Source organism: Prionailurus bengalensis, chromosome E4 (assembly GCF_016509475.1).
Source record: "Prionailurus bengalensis isolate Pbe53 chromosome E4, Fcat_Pben_1.1_paternal_pri, whole genome shotgun sequence".
NCBI classification, from domain to species: Eukaryota; Metazoa; Chordata; class Mammalia; order Carnivora; family Felidae; genus Prionailurus; species Prionailurus bengalensis.
This window is the reverse complement of record NC_057360.1, coordinates 60622463-60628843: the sequence shown is the minus strand read 5'-3', so window position 1 is coordinate 60628843 and position 6381 is coordinate 60622463.

The window sequence follows — 6381 nt, the reverse complement described above, 5'->3', positions numbered from 1 at the left end:
CCGTCGAGAGGTTCATTTCGCACTCTGCTTCCTGTGTCCGGGGGGAACCAATCCAAGCTACACAGGCTGCCTCCTCTCTCCGAGAGTGACCTTTGAAATATTCATGTCTTTGTGAAAAATGCAAAAATGTAAAATGGATCCCCTCCTGTCCGCAGGCTTTCTTGAGACTCCCTTCTTCCCCCTGGTATCTATAGACATGTCCGAGATGTATGTCGATTTCCATTTCTCGTGAAGCCCTGTGTTCCTCATCCCAGATGTGTTTATCCCGGTACCACTGTGACTTCTACTCTTCCTTCTCCGGACTTTCTCCAGGGCACGACGCCATCCGAGCTCTCCCTCTGAGTCCACATCCAGCTGTCGAACAGGGGCTGAGGTCGAATTTGCGGGCCTCAGCCCGCAAACTCTGCCTGTCCGTCCCGAGCTCTCTTTGAGCCTTGCCTTCATGTTCCCCCCAATTCCTTTAAAGTAGAGCCAGTACAGTTCACATCGTCTAACCCCCTTTTCACCACTGACACCCCTTCTCGGTTTTATGGAGGGCTTGCTCTCTTTGCCAGTTAACCCCGGACATTTGTGTTTTGTTGTTGTTGTTGTTGTTGTTGTCATTGTTTTAGCATACTTCTCTAAATTCTATGTTGCAAAGGTTTTCAAAAATTCTGGATCTGTCCAAGGCTTCCGTTGTTCAGATAGATTCTGCTCAGCTGTCTTTTCCTTTCCGTGCCTTGAGCTGAGTCCTAAGAAGAGGTGTCTTTGCATCACCCACATTCAGGCACTGTTTTCCTGTGTGGTGTGTGCCCATAGCACCCCCCAGCCCTCCCTTAGAGCTGTCTCCGGGCCCACCCGCAGAGCACAGGATGTTTCAGAGCCCCTATACATGGCAACAGCAATGCTGAAATTCACTGATCATCCTTGAAGCGTTCAACACGATCTTCTTGATTTTCCCCTTCAGATGTGTCCACGTTTTCTTTTATCATCTAGTGAGACCTTTAAAGTCATCCACAGGGACATCTCAGAGGGGCTTTCCCAGATCCTTTGGTGAGGAATACATATAGTCTGCTCACGGGGATCTTAAAAGTCAAACCATACAGACTTGAATCCTAGCCCCGCTACCGTCAGATTCTTTCCAGGGGCCCCTGGGCAGCTCCGTCGGTTAAACGTCTGACTCTTGATTTCAGCTCAGATCATGATCTCACAGTTCGTGAGTTTGAGCCCCGAGTCAGGCTTTGTGCGCTGACAGCAAAGAGCCTGCTTGGGATTCTCTCTCCTTCTCTCTCTGCCCCTCCCCCACTCATGCTATTCTCTCTCTCTCTCTCTCTCTCTCTCTCAAAATAAATAAATAGACTTAAAAATTTTGTAAACAAGCTTCTTTCTGAAGCTAAATGAGAGAACTTTTCTTCCACTGCCCGATTCTCCAACATTCCAACCCCAACTAGGTATCCAACGATTCGATTCAATTCTGACACCCACTCCCCAGGGTGAGCGTCCCACTCCACAGGTTGAAAGGCTCAGTCCCTCAAGTCTGCCCTCGGTTCAGATGCCAGGTGCACATCTTGGGCCACCCTTGCTTCTGACTGACCAGTTATAAATTGGGATTTTCCACAATCTCCAGCTCAGGTTTGATAATGTGTTAGACTGACACACAGAACACAGGAAGCCGTGTACTGGCTGATTATACAAGATACCAATGAACATCCAGATGAAGAGATACATGGGGTAGGGTCTAAAAGGGTCCTGGGTGGGGATCTTCTGGCCCCGTGGAGCTGGGGTGTGCCATCTTCTCAGCTTGTGGATGCATTTGCCCACTCAGAAGCTCCCCAGGCCCTGTGGTTTAGGGGTGCTTAAGGTGGTTTCAGCACCTGGGATGATTAGTGAAATCATTAGCCATTGGTGATTAACTCACTTTCCAGCTCCCTCCCCTCCCTGGAGGCTGGGAGGTGAGGCTGAAAGTTTTGAGTTTCTAATCAAGATTTGGTCTTTTTCTGGATCAGCCCCCATCCTGAAGAGTTCTAGGATGCTCCCATCACGTTTATCACTCAGGAAATTCCAAGGGTTTTAGGACCTCCGGTGCCAGGATCCAGGGACAAAGACTAAAGGTATCTCCCATTATACCACAGCTATTTACCAGCTTTGTGACCTAGGATAAACTGCTTCAACAATCTGTGCCTCAGGTTCCTCATCTATAAAATGCGGATAACACGAATACCTACCTCATAAGGTTTGGGGAAGATTAGATGAGTTACTACCTAGAACAATACCTGACATAGTCATTGCTACAAACGTGTTTATTATTTATTCTCCTCATGTATCTATCTGGGTGTATCTCCCTCCCTGAACTGGTAATCAGGATGCCCTCTTTTCTCTAGTTCCATTGCTAATTATGGGTAGAACTGTTAATTACAGGTATGTTTTCCTTTCTTTCTTTTCTTTCTTTTTATATCAGTCTAGTCGGTATGCTAAGATCTTACCCTTCCTGAGGAAATCCCTGCGACCTCCCTGGCTCAATCAACACGTCCTCCATCATTTTTCCATGACTTGCCCGCAGTTCCTACCTTAAAAGATTCCAAAATTCTTGAAAGAAATCACACACCTGGTGCTTAGAAGTAGATAAGCAGAGTTGATCTTTGGACACGTCTGTGAAGCGACTCAAGTGTCTTTTTACACGCCACGTACTTTCTTTAAATTCTCATTCTCCCCTGAAGCTCCTTTTCTAAGGCTTCTCATCACCAAGGACATTTCAGCTTAGGAGGAAAGGATGCTACGTGCTCCAAATGTCTTACTTGAATGACTTCAACACAGGTGATACTCTGCCAGTCTGCTAGCTCCATCTAACTTACGTTGAAGGTTGGGGGTTTCCAGTTTCTTATTAATCAATACGCGTAGCAGTCGCCAAATGGGATCGGGAAACGTACAACATGATGACCATAGCTGACACTGCTTATGGTGTATTTCAAAGGTGCTAAGAGAGTAGATTGTAAAAGTTCTCATCACAGGGGGGAAAGAAAACGTTTTTCTTTTGGGGGGGTATCTATGAGATGGGGTACATTAAATAAATTTATTGTGAAAATCATTTTACAATATCTGCAAGCCAAGTCATTACGTCCTACACCTTAAAATTATACAGCTCTGGATGTCAATTGTATCTCAATAAAACTGAAAAAAAGAAAAACCATTTTTTATCAATGGCCAAAGATATGCCAAGTTGCTATCCAAGTGGAGGCCTCGGGGAAACTTAGAGAATGGAGCAGACCTCCCAGTTCTGACCTCATCAAACTGAAGACGAAGGGCTGTTTATCCCCACCAAGTCACTGCCTCCGGAGCAGCAGTGACATAAACCCAGGTCTTTTCCTCCCAGGTCTGCGGTCCTGCCTCTCCACACATTACTGCTGTATTCAGCACCACTTTCCTCTCTGGGACTTTCAGAGCATGGCCCATACCTCCTTTATGCCAACAGCGAAATGTCTGCTGGGGATTCTGTGAATGCCCTGGTCTCCTCTCCCCCCCAGGGGCTACAGCCCAGGGCATCACGGACATTGCCGGAATGGCAGCCACCTGTTTGAGCATCCTTGTGTTTCTTGAGGAAACGAGCATGGCCCCGACCACCTCCTATGCTCCAGGCACTGCTCTGTACTTCAGAAGGATCTTAGCCTCTGGTAGGACTACTTTTTCAATAAGACAAGTGATTAAACAAAAAGCCACCCAAATCTCTAGGTTCTTGTTGATGAATATGCCTGTATTCGTCGGTTCACAAGCTTGGGCAAGAATTTAAAACTATGATGTCCATTAACAAAGCCCTGAACCCGGGGGAGATGGAATTAAGCTGGGTTTATGGGCACAGATGTGGACTAAAATGAAAACCTTCTTGCTATCAAATGACTGCAAACAACTAATCCCATCAAGGAGTGGAGCAAGAGGAAGCTCCAGAAGCTGCTGAGGAAATGTATGAACCAATTATTTTCAATCATCTAGCTTCAAGGAGAGGCGCAAAGATACAAGGCAGGAATCCCTAACACCCAGAAGCGATGATGATGTTGATTTAGAGCCTTCCCAAGCCTGGAATGTAGTTACTGTCTCTTCCTCCAGTCATACAGGAATTCAAGTCCATTCAATTCAGCCAATACTTCTTGGCAGCCGAGTGCTGGGATTACACCAGCAAAAAAGATCACTAAGATTGGTTAGCAATTGCTTTCTTTAAAAAAAAAAAATGTATGTTGGGGCGCCCAGGTGGCTTAGTCGGTTGAGCGTCAACTCTTGATTTCAGCTCAGGTCATGGTCCAGGGTCACGGGACGGAGCCCCCCATGGGGCTCTGTACTGAGCATGGAAACTGCTTGGGATTCTTTTTCTCTCTCTGCCCCTCTCTCCCCCCTCTCTAAAATAAAAATAAAATGAAAAATAACAGAAATATATGTGTGTGAAGTTAGGTTGCTCTGTAGAGGTGAAGAAACAAGGTGAGAACGGTAGAAAGGAAATACAGTAAAACCTTGGGTTGCCGGTGACTTGTTCCGCAAGTGTTTCGCAAGACGAGCAACCATTTCTAATAAATTTTAACTTGATGAACGAGCGATGTCTTGCAATGCGAGTAGTGTGTGACACCAAATATCACACGATCACAACTGAGCCAATGGTTCTTGAAATTTGCTTTGTTGTACGAGTGCTTTGGATGACAAGCGCGTTTCCAGAATGAATCATCTTGCAAACCAAGGTTCTACTGTACTGACCGTGGAGGGCCCTTACTGACCTCTCCTTTTCCCCGTAAGTTCAGATTAGAACCGTTGGCTCTTGCCAATAGTCTTCCGACAACATCCCCAGAATTCCAAGCCGGTTCCCTTCTTCCAGCCTGTTTGCAAACCTCGCTCCTGATGTCATGTCAGCCGCCGTAAATGACGGTCCTCCCCTCAGTCACAGACTCCGTCTTGGAGCAAGCGGCCATCTCTTCTGTGAAGCCTTTCTGCTCCCCGGGCTCCCCATTCCTCCAAACCTTTCCTGTGTGTCTCTGGCCCTGCCTTGAACTGTAACCAAATATCTTGTGTCTCCACATAAATGGTGAGACTTTAAGGGGCCAGATCTGTCACACACAGAGAAGGATGCGCCGTGTTGCACATCTAGTAGGTACTCAGTAAAGAGAAGAAGGGAGGGAGGGAGGAAATGAGGCAGAACACAGGAAAATAAAGGGAAGAGAGAAAGGGGAGGTAGAAAGGACAAAGAAGGGACAGAACGAGAGGAGGGAAAACGAGAAGGAGCATAGAAAGGAGGGAGAGGCAGAAGCAGAAATATAAAGGGGGGGGAAGGGAGGGGAGAGACCAAAGCCATTCAAGGAAGACGTGCAAGGTGTGTCATATCCCTCCACCCCCCCTAAATTTTGTGAGACCTCTGGCATTTGGGAAGTAAGACGTCAAAACAGGTGGCTGCAAAGAGGAACAAAGGCTCAGGGAAAGTGTGGAGGGAGGAGGAAGAGAAACCTGGATGGCACGACCTCACAGTTTTAAGTGAGCTCTGCCCACCCAGCTTATGAACCTCAAGTCTGTGACTTATTGGAAGAATCTTAACTGGGGCGCCTGCACGGCTCAGTCGGTTGAGCATCGGCTCTTGATTTTGGCCCAGGTCATGATCTCACGGTTCCTGAGATCGAGCCCCATGTGGGACTCCGTATTGACGGTGCGGAGCCTGCTTGGGATTCTCTCTCTCCCTCTCCCTCTGCCCCTCCCTTGCGCATGCTCTCTCTCAAAATAAATAAAAGAAACGTTAAAAAAAAATAAAAAGAAAGAATCCTAATTATTTTTAAGCTCTAATAGGCCTGACTGCCCCTGGCATTGGCTTGGACACACACTTCTTTGTGATCTATTCCTTTATTCTTTCGCTCAACGAGGGACAAACACTCACCCCACGTGCCAGGATCTGGGCTGGGAACAGGGACCCAACACTAAACCGAACGAACCTCTGTTGTCAGGGCGCTTAGGTCCCCGTGGGAAGGACACAGGCAGCGAACAAAACAAGTGAGCAAATGGAGTATTGGGTGGTAATTGTGCTGGGGGGAAGGTAAGAAAGGAGGAAGTCCTACTGTGAGTCAAGATACGGTGGCCTGGGGGGGGACAGGCTGAAGAACGTGAGGGAGCAGACCGTCGGAGGATCTGAGCAGGCAGTTCCAGACAGGGGAACAGCCCTTGCAAAGGCCCTGAGCCAGGAGCACCTCTGGTCGGCTTGAGCCCACGGTGGCTGAGTCAGAACAGGACCATGAGGACATCGCTCTGAAAATTATGGTGGAAAGAGCACAGAACACAGAACACAGAGCCTCGTGGGGGGCCTGCTAAGGACCTTGGCTGTCCCTCTGAGTGAGCCTGGAGGCCTTGGAGGCTTTGAGGCAGAAGATGATGTCGTGTGACACAACC